Source organism: Eurosta solidaginis, chromosome 5 (genome assembly GCF_040869045.1).
Source record: "Eurosta solidaginis isolate ZX-2024a chromosome 5, ASM4086904v1, whole genome shotgun sequence".
NCBI classification, from domain to species: domain Eukaryota; kingdom Metazoa; phylum Arthropoda; class Insecta; order Diptera; family Tephritidae; genus Eurosta; species Eurosta solidaginis.
The window spans coordinates 81,500,508-81,514,424 of record NC_090323.1 but is presented as its reverse complement, the minus strand read 5'-3'; the positions used below and the strand labels follow the sequence as shown (position 1 = coordinate 81,514,424).

Below are 13,917 nucleotides of genomic sequence, written 5' to 3'. Positions count from 1 at the left end.
GGTTTTTGTCGAATCTCTTTCACCAGCACTCGATTACTGCTGAACCCTTTTTCCAAACTGAAGTTAAGTGGCATATCCTGGTTCTCATAACGCATAATCTTTCTAGGCATATCCATCCTGATGTAATGGTCAACTAAGAAATCCACTCCCAATATGACTTCATCAATGATCTCCGCCGCAACGAATTTGCGTAGAACATGGAATTGATTATAATTTCCAGTGACCGTACGCAACCTAGCTCCAGGTAATAGCTTTACTCTCCTATTGATCAAATCAGATCGGATTAAGGAGTGAGGTGCGCCCGTTACTACAGTCACCACACGCTCCTTGCAATCCAGCCTTCCTTTGACGGCAAGACTGCTCGATTTTCTTCCAAATTGCGAGATAGATATCACAGGATATTCAACAGCTGGAGCTAGCTCTCGATCTTTACATCTGGCACGCTCTTGCTCATCTCCTCCAGTTTGCGTTTACGACCAGCAAGGTTGGAACTACCGTGGTGCAATGTGACTTGGGTTACCGCACTTGAAACATTTGATTGCACTATTATTCTTCTGTTGCGTTCCTTTTAAAGCTTCTAAAACTGCGTCTACCCCTCTGGCCTTTCTACTTCCACACGGCGTGCTTTGAAACCTGGCTTACACAGAAGCGACGCTGTTTTCTGAATCAGAGCATGTGATACCGTTTCTGCGAATGTTGGTTTTGGGTTTGCGTATGTACCTCGCCTTGTTTCGACGTCCCGAATACCATTTATAAAGCTCTGAATCTTTACCCTTTCAGTGTATTCCACGGGTGCGTCGGCATTCGCTAAATGTGCCAGCCTTTCAATATCCGACGCAAACTCTTGCAATGTTTCACCAAGCCTCTGGAGCGGTTCAGTAACTCCATTTGGTATATCCGTCTCCTATGCTCAGTTCCGTATCGTCTCTCTAGAGCACTCATCAATGTTTCATAGTTTTTCCGTTCGTACTCTGGAATAGTCTGTAAGATTTCAGCTGAAGGCCCGTTCAACGCCACGAACAATGCAGCAACTTTATCATCCGCATTCCACTTGTTCACTGCTGATGTCTTCTCAAATTGTAGCTTAAAGACATGGAAAGGAACAGAATCGTCAAAGGGTGGTGTCTTTACCTATGGATTATTCGCTGAAACTACAGGGCGATTTATTTTCATCTCCTGTATACGACCTCTCAAAGCTTCTATCTCGGCATCCATTTTGTCCTCGAGCTGTACAATTTTTGTATCCTGTGCTTCCAGCTTTGATGTTACCCTTGCTTCCTGTGCTTCCTGTGCTTTTAAATGCGAACACATTTGTGCCACCTGCAATGATAAGCGCTCCTCTTGTGCTTCCATCTTGGATGTAATCTTTGTCGACATTTCTGAAATACGCGCTTCTTGTGATTCCATCTTGGATGCTATGCGTGTCCTTTGCGATGCCAGTTGAGATGACATTTGTGAAGACATTTCTGAAATGCGTGCCTTCTGTATTTCCAATTGTGATGCCATATATGTCTTCTGTTCTTCCAGTTGAGATGACATTTGCCACGACATTGATGTTACTGTCGATGTTTGTGCAGACATTGCATCCAACATAATGTTCAAGTCTGTGCTGGTAACTGTCTGCGATGTTTCGTTCTTCTCTTAAATTTTTGTTGTTGATTCTTCCACTTCAGGATAAAAACATACTCGCCCACATTAATTCCTTCCTACTCCAAACCTCTCGTAGCCGTACTTGAAGTTCGATTTTATTGCCGCTTGTATTCAATCCACGGTTATCCAACTCCTTTTTCAGTTGCTGGATCCTTAATTCACTTAACTTTGCCATGTCCAAGTTGTATTCGAAATCTCCAGATTTTATTCAACAATTCCTCTTCTGGCACCAATTGTAAAGAATTTAGTGCAATTCCGCTTATTTGCAACCTTCTACTAACGTTAGAATCACTAAACTGTTGAATAAATATCTCCACTGTTCAATAATTCAAAATGGCCTTAATTAAAGTACTTGACAATAACACTTATACTTCGCAACTGATAGCTTGCTTAAATCAAGCTGATTTTCGTGCCTCAACTGTTGCCGCCTTTTATACTGTCTCGTTTCCTCATTGACATATTTCTAGGCGCTTCTATTTCTATAATTTACTAGTTAGCCATCAGCTAGAAATTTCTCAGCTATAACTACAGATGCACGATTTTATAGCTTCTCTCATAGCCCATGCGCGTGTATGTGTGAGTGATACTTCCACAATTGATTGCAGACTTTTGGGAGTATCTCAGGTATATGCATGTGTTTGTGCGTCACACTCCGCTGCTCGTATGGACATATAGTCGCTGCTTAGTATCGGCTTAGAGATGATAGTATCCCTTAGTTTGCTAATATTAATATTAATATTATTAGGCCTCTATGCACTGCGACCTTGATTTAGGTCTGTTGTGCTCGACCTTTCAGCCTATTATTTTACTGTGTATTTAAGTGCCTCTTAAGTCTTTTTCTCCACATCATGAAGGGCCTAAAAGTTACACCCCCAAGATGAACGAGTCTCTGCCTTGTCAGAGCGTCGCATTCGCGGGGAATATGAGCCGGCGTTTCATCCTCCAGTTCACAAAATTGATATGGCGTCAGTGGTTGTTGCAACCTTGCACTATTTTTGGTATAGTGCCAATATCTCCACTAATATTAGTGGAAAGATAAAATAACTCCAATAAGCTGAAAAAATAGTGGGCACTCATATTTTCTTAAAATATAATAAATAAAGCGTAATGCACTTAAAATTTTGTGCACTACCCCCAACTATGCCGTAGTTGGGAACATAATTCATCGCATCTTGCGTTTCTGGTGTAGATAACGCAGGGACCTGGCTAATAAAGACGGAAAAAGTAAACGTTGACCGGCCTTTGATGGGTCAGCAATTGCGTCTGGGTTTAAAGCGTATCTCAGGTGCATGTATTCTTCAGCCCTCAGTCTCTGCTGATTACGTCATATGTATGTAGGTCAATCTTTCCGAAATAATTTTTGTCGTCATATCGACAATATAGTGGCTAAATAAGTCTCTGTAATAGTGGATCCAAACCATCTCTAACCATCAATATCTCTTTCGTGCTGCACGATATATCTCACATATTTTATTTTTTTTCGTTTACAGCTGGAGCATTTTATCTGCGGGCTGTGCAACGATAGCTGGTCTGCTTCTGAAGTGAAATAAATCTGCAAGAACTGCTGATTTTGGTGTGATGGTGGTAAAATAAGGTAGTAAGATAATATACTTACCCCCTTGATGAAATGAATATCCAGGTTTTCCCATCCCGTTGACGTTTTCCCTTATACTGAAAAGTTCGGCATGCATATTTTAGAGGGTTGTCTATCATATATAGCTGTTTTTGAATTCTACTACGATCATAGTAGATTTACTATTTTATCCCCTTCAGCGGAATTTGGTGTAGAAAACAACCTTTAGTAGTATATTAGTAGTGATACTAATTTTTCAACAGGTTTGGAAAAATTATTAATTTTTTCTTAATATTTTGAGAAATATTTAAAAATAATTTTGCTTTGATCATTGTTTTAGATCACATGGTCTCCTAATCGCTTTGTGTGCTACGCTTTATTCAAATTTTATAATGGAGACTATGGAAACAACTCAAATATTAAATTTTTATATCAATACGACACTCTTGTGAATTTCCCAACTATCTCAAAATTTATTTCAAAACTCCCTATCTGAGTACAAATTCAAAACATTTTGACAGAAGATAGGGCGTTTATGAAAAACAACATTTAAGATGTTCCTCAACCTAATTCTGATATGGGGCACTTTTGAGACAGATCCTGAAATGGGTAATTTTTGAAAAATATTTTGAGATAGGGCGATTTCGAACCGGTAGCCGACAGAGGATTCTTCACTCAGCAGTTGCAATGAACTCACAAAAAAAAAAAAAAAAATAAAAAGGGCTGAAAGGAATTTCATATTCCGGCCTTGACAGAACAGTTAAGTTATGTACTTTTTTGCTACACAGAAATTATTTGCTTATTTGTTCAAGTATTCATGTAATCGTTCTTCTGGATAAACCAATAATTTGGAATACTCAAAACACGTTCGTTTAATACTACGTCAAGGTTTGAATGTTCCAAATGAGTATATATGTAAATAATATTCCAAACATAAAAATGATTCCATAAATACCTAAATGGAGACGAATGTGTCGAAAACACGGAATGAAAAAGTTAACACACTCAATGAGTAAAACATTTCGTTATGGCATTTCTAATACTTGTAATGCTAGTTTTAAACGAGTCCTGTTTTTGACCTTGAAATATAAATTTAAATTTCGGTTTATATTTCGTATATTAGTAGGTTAAGTTTTCATACAAATCTTCTATGTTCCGATGCAGGCATATTTACTAAATTTACCATAGAATCGAAAAAATAATACTAAGGAATTATGCACTTCAGCCCGTATGGGGCAATTATGTATAAATGGTTTGCCTCCTATTTCTACTACTAACATTTTTCTTAGATTTATGAAGAAACAACACAGCTTGAAGATGTCAATTCAGTTTGGGAGCAAAATGACTGCAGTTGTAAAGATTGTGGCAGCCGGGCAAACCTCTTGTGCTTGTGATTTAATAATGATCGCACACAACCGCTGCTAGGCCTACTATGTTTCCATTTAAGCTGAAACTATATTTTTATTACAATTGATTAGAAAATTATAAAAAAATTAAAATATTCTCGAGGAAAAACATTGGTAAGCCTATTCTTTTTTCGTCTAAATTCTAATTATAACTTCATATTGTCCTGCACGAAATTATCTTTACCTGTAGAGCTACCCCTGGGCCATATCTAGTTATATATCCCGGAAAGGGGTTGATAAGCACAACAACAGCTTCGAGTTGATAGTCTTATTGTACAAACCCATCTTAGCGTTATCCGGGTACAGGTTTTGATGTATATCTCGAAACCTTAGTCACCCAATACAATGTCCTGATAAAAAGTTAATATAATAAAAACCGTCCCCTTTTATAACCATATCTCTAAAACTCATCCAGGAGTACCCCGCAAGAAAGAATGTTTTTTATTAAACATCTTAAATTTTATAAAATCAGTACATTAGTTTCAGAGCATATTCCAGTCAAACAAATCTTTCCAATTTATTATATTACCACAGAAGACCAAGACTTATGGCATTTTTTTTCTGAAAATAGTTTCGCCCTGTTGGTTTTTTTTCAGCTCTCCTATGAAAGGTGTTAATGAGTATTTTAAAAGGGAGTGGGCCTTAGTTCTATAGGTGGACGCCTTTTCGGGATATCGCCATAAAGGTAGACCTAGAATGTGTTTGTACGATATGGTTATCAAATGAAAGGTGTTAATGGGTATTTTAAAAGGGAGTGGGCCTTAGTTCTATTGGTGGACGCCTTTTCGAGGTATCACCATAAAGGTGTACCAGGGGTGACTAGAATGCATTTGTACGATATGGGTATCAAATGAAAGTGTTAAAGAGTATTTTAAAACGTAGTGGGCCTTAGTTCTATAGGTGGACGCCTTTTCGAGATATCGCCATAAGGGTCGACCAGGGGTGACTCTAGAATGTGTTTGTACGATATGGGTATAAAATTAAAGGTATTAATGAGGGTTTTAAAAGGGAGTGGCCCTTAGTTGTATATGTGAAGACGTTTTCGGGATATCGATGAAAATGTCGACCAGGGTGAGCCAAATCATCATCTGTCGGGTACTGCTAATTTATTTATATATGTAATACCAAGAACAGTATTCCTGCCAAGATTACAAGGGCTTTTGATTTCGCCCTGCAAAACTTTTTCATTTTCTTCTACTTAATATAGTAGGTGTCATACCCATTTTACAAAGTTTTTTCTAAAGTTATATTTTGCGTCAATAAACCAATCCAATTGCCATGTTTCATCTCTTTTTTCATATTTGGTATAGATTTATGAAATTTTTTTCATTTTTCGTAATTTTCGATATCGGAAAATTGGGCGTGGTCATAGTCGGATTTCGGCCATTTTTTATACCAAGATAAAGTGAGTTCAGGTAAGTAAGTGAACTAAGTTTAGTAAAGATATATCGATTTTTGCTCAAGTTATCGTGTTAACGGCCGATCGGAAGGACAGAAGGTCGACTGTGTATAAAAACTGGGCGTGGCTTCAACCGATTTCGCCCATTTTCACAGAAGTCAGTTACCGTCATAGAATCTATGCCCCTGCCAAATTTCACAAAGATTGGTAAATTTTTGTTCGACTTATGGCATTAAAAGTATTCTAGACGAATTAAATGAAAAAGGGTGAAGCCACGCCCATTTTGAAATTTTCTTTCATTTTTGTATTTTGTTGCACAATATCATTACTGGAGTTGAATGTTGACATAATTTACTTATATACTGTAAAGATATAACATTAAATTTAACTTAATATTTTCTTTTTTAAAGTGGGCGTGTTCGTCATCCGATTTTGCTAATTTTTATTTAGAACACATATAGTAATAGGAGTAACGTGCCTGCCAAATTTCATCATGATATCTTCAACGACTGTCCAACTAAAGCTTGCAAAACTTTTAAATTCCCTTCTTTTAAAAGTGTGCAGTGCCACGCCCATTGTCCAACATTTTACTAGTTTTCCATTTTGCGTCATAAGGTCAACGCACCTACCAAATTTCATCGCTTTATCCGTCTTTGGTAATGAATTATCGCACTTTTTCGGTTTTTCGATATCGAAAAAGTGGGCGTGGTTCTAGTCCGATTTCGTTCATTTTAAATAGCGATCTGAGATGAGCGCCCAGGAATCTATATGCCAAATTTCATAAAGATACCTCAAAATTTACTCAAGTTATCGTGTTTACGGACGGACGGACATGGCTAAATGAATTTCTTTTTTCGCCCAGATCATTTTCACATATAGAAGTCTATATCTATCTCGATTAGTTTATAACGTTATGGATTACCGTTATTAATTAATTATTAATTATGCATCCCAAATCCGATACTAAGCACGTAAATAAATCAATCATTATTTACACATACACAAGGCGCCATCTCTATAAATAAATCACTTATGAAATCTTTGCTAGTTCTTAAGGAAACATATTCTCAAACCTATCTTAAATCCGATCGGAACGAAATGGAATTGAAATCGATGATGCTCAAAAAGAGAGTGCTTAGTATAAATAAAATAAATACATGTAAGACGCGATTACCGCCGAAGAGATTAATGTCGAGTTTCTCTTCCATTTTTAACTAACTTCCCGGTTACCTAGAGATTTGAAACTTGGCACTTAGTTAGAGGCCTGGTGACAATACAACTTATAGAAAACAAAGTTCCGCAAGGTGGCAATATTGCGATCGATTTTCGAGTAACTTCCCGATGAGCTGGAGATATGAAACTTGAGCCGTAAGTCAAAACTCGGTGACAATGCAATATTTTATCAAAAAAATTCCTCTAGGTGCGCATGGGTCGAGATATTAGGAAAACCTGAAATATAGTTTAAAACTCGGTAACAGTGCAATGTTTGATAAAAAAAATTGAGCTACGTAACGCACAAGTCGAACTATTTAGAAAATTAAGCTATACCTTAATGGCTAGCCTCCTGAGTGTTGCAGGTGTTGTAGAATTCCACCTCGTAGAAAGCCCAACTCATTGCACGTCCTTGCATACTTTTAGGCGTACGCGATTTTTACCACGATTCTTTTAGACTTTCAGGCGTATGCGAATTTCACCTCGATTTTCAGCTGTGCAAATTAAGTAGCTGACAAACGAGGTGAAATGCTCTTGTTATGATGCGAGGTGGAATTATGTTGTTTTCGCCAGTGTTGCGAAAATTCCACTAACTATCTTAAATCTTGCTATTTTCAACAAATAAATAAAAATAGGAATTTTCACTTAGGAATTATTTAAATTACTAATCAAAGTTTCAATTGCCTTTTTGTAGGCAGTACTAAAAAATTGAAAATAAAAAGATGATAAAAAAATTTTAAGGACTACCTTATATAAATGGACCAAAAAATAGAAGGCAATTTTTCCTTTAATACAGACATATTGTTGTTGAATTTTGACTAAAAGCTTTAACAATAGCTCTTGTAAAAGAATTTTGGGATTTAAAACTATAGGTGTTCGGCCTGAGTGCGTCGTAAACCGGCAGTGGGTAGGCGCACAAGGGTCGATCTCGCTCAATGGATGATTCACTCAAAAGGAAATAAAGAAGAACACGGGAGGATTTTCCTCGTTATAATGGGTGAACTTTATTAGGGACAAGTAAAATAACGTGGGTATAATATTACCTGAATATGTTTGAACACAGTGGAGATCCTTGGCGGCAGATGTTAGCTAGTTGGCTGTTGAAATCAAAGAGGCCGGTTGTATAGCAAGCCACAACCGTTGACCCGCAAAATCCTCCGTATTGGAGGGGAAAGGCACCCACACATCAACCACGACATGCATATGCATGAGTGCTGACAAAAAGCACACATACACGTACATGTACTTGCATGCACATGCATGTGGCGGTGATGGTGTGGGTGGTTACAAATTAATTCGAGTATCGAGTATCGATTTGCAGAGTTGCATTGGGGGGGTCGCAATCAGAGGCGGAAAAGTTAGGCATCCTGCCTAAACATGCCGGCCCGCCTTGCGATACGCAACATCGTTTTTCGCCAATGACCTCCGCTGAAACGAAAAAAAATTAATATAAGACTTACACACTAAACTTAATCTAAATGAAGAGTTCGTCTGCGACGCAAAATGGCCGGGAATCCTTTTCGACTTGCTTAGCATGCCACCTGAGCTAAGATGAAAGAATTAGCGGTTATGAACAGTGAAGTGAATATTTCTTGCCATTGAATTATACATAATTCTTAAATATAGAAATTCAGAATGTAATATGTGTATTGTCGATGGCCAGTAAGGCTGGACGAAGAGGCCGAGGTCTCCGTTCCAGAGTGGCACCATTTTTGTTATTCTTTGGTTGTTTTTTGTCGTTCCGGATGGAGAGGCCGAGGTCTCCATTCCAGATTTGCGGTTTTTTTTTGTTGGTTGGTAGAAGAGGCCGAGGTCTCCGTTCCAGACTCGAGGGTTTTGAGGTTTTTCTGGGCTGGACGAAGAGGCCGAGGTCTCCGTTCCAGCGTATAACGTGTCGTGTCGCTCTCAGGGCGGCTGTAGCATTTTATGCATGTGCCAGGGCGAGTGGCCGTGAGGTTGGTTGGGTGATGCGCGTTTTCGCTGCAGCGCATGTATTTCGTCAGTTGTGTATTATATTATTACCCTACAAAACACCTGGTCACAAACCTACCCACGCCCATGCAAATGTGACTACGAATATAACCTGTCACCGTAAAATGACTAGTCAAATGACGTGGAGTGACGAGAGCGTTTTTGCAAAGTAGTTAGTGCTGTGATTTCGAGCAGCTTATATATTTCAACATAACCAGCAAGATTGCGGTGTGTGGGAGGTTGTAGCGGACGTGATTCCAAGCCACCCGCGCAAAATTACTTGTTTTCGTGATACGCGTGTTATTTTATTAACAAACGTACGTTAAAGTAGGTGAATAAACCGAGTTTAAATCGAAGCGGAGAGGCTCACGAAGGTATGGATTTAATTTTGTGCGACAGCACATGATGAATAGCGAAAATCGTAATTAAACTTGAAAGTGTACCAACTGCCGGTGCTTGCATCCGGATTGGCGATGCGTTCTCCGCGACGAGTTCTATCTGCACGTACCATTCTGAGATTGCATGCAACCCTGTCGTGTATTTCTTGGTTAGCTGACAGCTGGTATGGTGAATTTGTGGTGTGCGAGTATATATATACATATATATACACACACTAGGCCGATAGAAACAGTTGACTTTTCCCATTTCGGGATTTTGTCGTGTCGGGATTGTTTTATTTCGGGACTCGGATTGTTTTGTACCGAGCCCTTATAATGACTGTTTGTGATGTTTGTTGTTGAAAAACAACAAGTCCTGCCCCCCCGCCAGAAAACAGTGTCCAAAAAAACGGAAAGGGTAAAAAAAACAACAAAAAAAATTTCTTTGTAAAAAAAATGTGAATTTTTTGCGAGGAAAGGTTGTTTTCTGTGTTTTGTCCTCCCCTTTTTTTGAGTTCCTTTGTTGTGTATGACTGCTTGGTACCGCAGTAGATGCCTATATTCGGCAAAAACACGTCAGTACCGATTCTGATGTTTTGCGGTTTTTCGGTACTGCTTTGGTGTAGTTATCGGTATCCGCTTTTTTTTCTTTCTTAATATGACAGCACTAATGAGGCTGCCGTTGGTATGTTGCGGGTTGCCATCCAGTTGTTTTCCCGTAACAGGAGTTTTCCAGGATACCTTAATGTAGGATTGTGGTGGATAAATTACCCTCACCACATTGTTATTTGGAAAAGGATTTTCAAGCTGGTAAAACGTAAGTATGACAAATTCCTAACGGATTTTTTGATAATTTTTTTCTATAATGGATTTTTTTTTTCCTTTTCGTTTCAGATGGAACCGATGCAACTGCTTCTATTGTGTTTGGAGACTGGGGAAGAGGAGCCAATCCAGGTGGTGGCGGATGTCCAATACCCGGAGCGGCGGAGGGGCTCCTATATCCGCCACGCGCCGGACGAGTTGGTGCAGCAGGCGGTGGAGGAGGTGTTGCGACAAGTTAGGTCCTGTGTGCTCCGGGCCCTGCAGACGCCTCTGGTGGTTAAGCTACGCGGGAGCACCACCGCCTGGTACGCCAAGTTCCATAAGGCGCACGAGAACGTGTTGTGGGAGCCGCAGCCAGCACAGGGTCCAACACCTCAGGGGGGGTATCGATGTCGTGTGTGCCAACGGCATCTTCGGTCGTTTGGAGGCTTGATTGCCCATCTAAATGGGCATATGCAATTTTACCCGTATAGGTGTTGGAGTTGCCCCAAGCGGTGTGTGTCGTCCGCAGCGCTCTCCGTGCATCGCCGTCTTCGCCACTGAAGTGGGTTTCTGTGCCACTCAGTTACGGCTGTGAAGTAATTTAATTTAATATTTGTTGAAAAGAAAAAAAATAATAAATGGATTTATATTATCCTTCATATGATTTCGGCCTGATTAGTTAGGTTGGGGGGGGGGGGGGGGGGGGGAGCTCTTGTGATTTAACCTTGTGTTGTCTTCTCTACTCTTAGCAAACAAGAAACGCACCATTGGGTGGTCGAGTTGGGTAACATGGCAACTCTGTCGTTTCTCGTTTTCTTGTATGTATCATACATACATACATACGTTGGTTGAACATTCCAGTATAGAGCTGGAGTCATTGGTGCCGTATGTCGTATCGCTGTATCCGTATCCCTAACGTAATCAGCTGTTTATCGTTACGACGGTAAACCAAAACCCAATTGGTTGGCTACGATACGGTTACGACCTTAGCGGCACCAATAATCGATTGCATTGGTTCTCATAAGGTTGGTCGAATCAGCTGTTAAAAGGTTACCGATACGGTTACCGATAAAGCACCAATGTCTCCAGCTTAGAGAATGAAGCAAAAACAAAAATGAATCGAAAGATTTTTTTTACCGTTTTTGCTTCAATTCATGTGGAATTTACGCGTTGCTGGACAAAAAGGTAAGTGGTAAAATATTTTGCAATAATTTTACTGAAATAAATATTTTTATGTTATTTCAGATTTTTAATTCATTTTCTTTATTTTTCAGGTGACTGGTGATGGAGACCCGGGAGAGCTGATGGGTTTGATGTTTCGTTCCCTTTTTATACTTTTATAAATTTTCCTAATTTTTTATTCTTTTATTTCATTTCAGGTTCACAGCTACAAATTGGGTGGCTGTATTATGCGTTGCTAAGTTCTGTGTTTCTTGGGCGTTATGAATGCAGCAAAGTCGTCTGCGTGTCCAACGAAAAATGAATCATGAATAAAGCATTTCAAAATTGAAAATTTCACCGTAACTGGCGTTCCACAGTTCATGGGCAAGAATTTATTCCTCTGCTGCTCTGCATATGACTTTCATGATACGCTGAGGTTTGATATGTAACGATACGATCACTGAGGTACTTCTGATGACGCATTGTAGGTGGCATGGTATTTGGAATCGCTGCTCCAAATCGGCTGGCATGTCTACCCATCTGGCGCTGTTGAAAGTGCTTCTTACGTCGAATGTTGCAAGGCGGACACCACGCATTACCTCGCTGCGATATTTTTACGCTTGTAAGGAAGTCTTCAATTGCGCCTAAAGTGCATTTGCTGGGCCTAAAGCTATGCCTGTGCTACGGCGTCTGCGATACGTAGTTTAATGAGCCTTTCAAAAAGGTTTTCGGCTGTGTCGTGGATGGATGCATAGCGGTCGATAGGCTGGTGGCAAGTTCTGGTCTTCTATGCCCTTACCAGTTAACAAAAGCTTCCGACTTTTTCATGGTTCGTGAAACAGTCTGTCCTTTAGAGATATACAGCATTCTTTAATTGCTTCTGCTGGAATGTCATCTCGCCTTAAAATCTTTACTTCGTGAACTAAATTTTAATTTTAATGTTACCAAAATTGATCCTTCATTGCATAATTGCTTTAACCTAACTTGACTTAAGTACTCTAATATAACATAACGAAAAGTTAGATTAACAAAACAAATTGAAAATTTACCATATCTCAGCTATCAATCATTTTTGGTTTTATGGATAAGCAGCTGACGTCAACGCGCTGACAACGTATATTTTTTGTGTGTTTTTTATTACTTCTAAGGAATGAAAGATAGAAGAATGTGAAATTATCTTTTGTTTCTGCAGCCACGTGTCGTCAAACTTGTACATTGTTCTTCATTTGATAAAGCCTATAAGCTTGGCTAGGAACCCAATAATCTCCTAAAATGCTTGAGGTGCGACCTCGCTTAGGAAATTTTTTTCTAAACTAAAAAACTTGTTTCTAAAGTTTTAATGTTGCTTTGCCCGTGGTGTGAACCCTGGATCTTCGGTGTGGTAGGTGGAGCACGCATCCACCACAGCACGGTGGCCGCCGATTCCATTTATTTCCGAAGAGACTCAGGCTGAGCTTCTCTTCTTGCTTTTCTATTTTTCCCACCTTCCTGTCGGGACGGGACCAATGTATATGTTTTATGCTGACTCCGAACGGCATTTTGACTGTGGAAATTTGCATAATTGCTGGTTGCAGCATAATAGCAACAACAAACAATCAGCAATTTGCGTACCAATCACGAAATCGACGCATATTAATTTGGTCATAATTGTCTTATTGTTGTTTTTTTTTTTTTTGTACTTTCTTTGTGCTGTTGGTAGGTAGTCTTTTTTTGGTTCTGGGAGGTACTGTCAATATCGCTCAGCCCCTTTCCATTTGCGCTTGTTTTCTTGAATAATTACAAATTGTTATTGCTTTATTTTATTAGTTTGATGTTGACGTGGTTACGTCATATTACGCCGTGTTCGCCATAGAGTGTGGTTTGTTCTTCCAGCATTTATCACCTTTTTTGTTCGTAATTTAGCCAACATTTCTATTATTTTTTACGACATTTACAACATGTATCACCGGCTGCAACACTACACGAAAAGCCAACAAGGCCATTTCCACTACAGGGCTTACCCAGCTAATCGGCCTGAGTGCATGATGTGTCCAATTCGTGGACACGTAACGTTTTACATTCCACAGTCGAAGCAAGGTTGTTCTTGTGGTGCCTCGTTTTCGAATAAATTAAATTGAATCAAGGAAAATAAAAGGTTAGAATGTTGTTTCACCATCATCAACAAAAACACTTGTCGATACGCATTATTTTTTACTTATTGTAGGAAGAGCGCATTGAAATTTCTGTCATTTTCTTAAAAAAAAAATTCAACAAGCAGTTTAATAAAAGCGAGTGAGGCGATAGAAATAATTCTGATTGACGTATTCTAATGGCTGTGAATGGAAGTGTATATGACGTCACAAAGGCAAACGTTTCTCTGGTCGA

At 39.2% G+C, this 13,917-nt stretch overlaps 1 protein-coding gene across 1 annotated transcript in view; it reads right to left on the bottom strand.

Moving 5' to 3' along the window:
- The window catches only part of P5CS (Delta[1]-pyrroline-5-carboxylate synthase), a 958,896-nt gene that overhangs the window by 146,537 nt on the left and 798,442 nt on the right, over window positions 1-13,917 (bottom strand). The window lies entirely within an intron of this gene.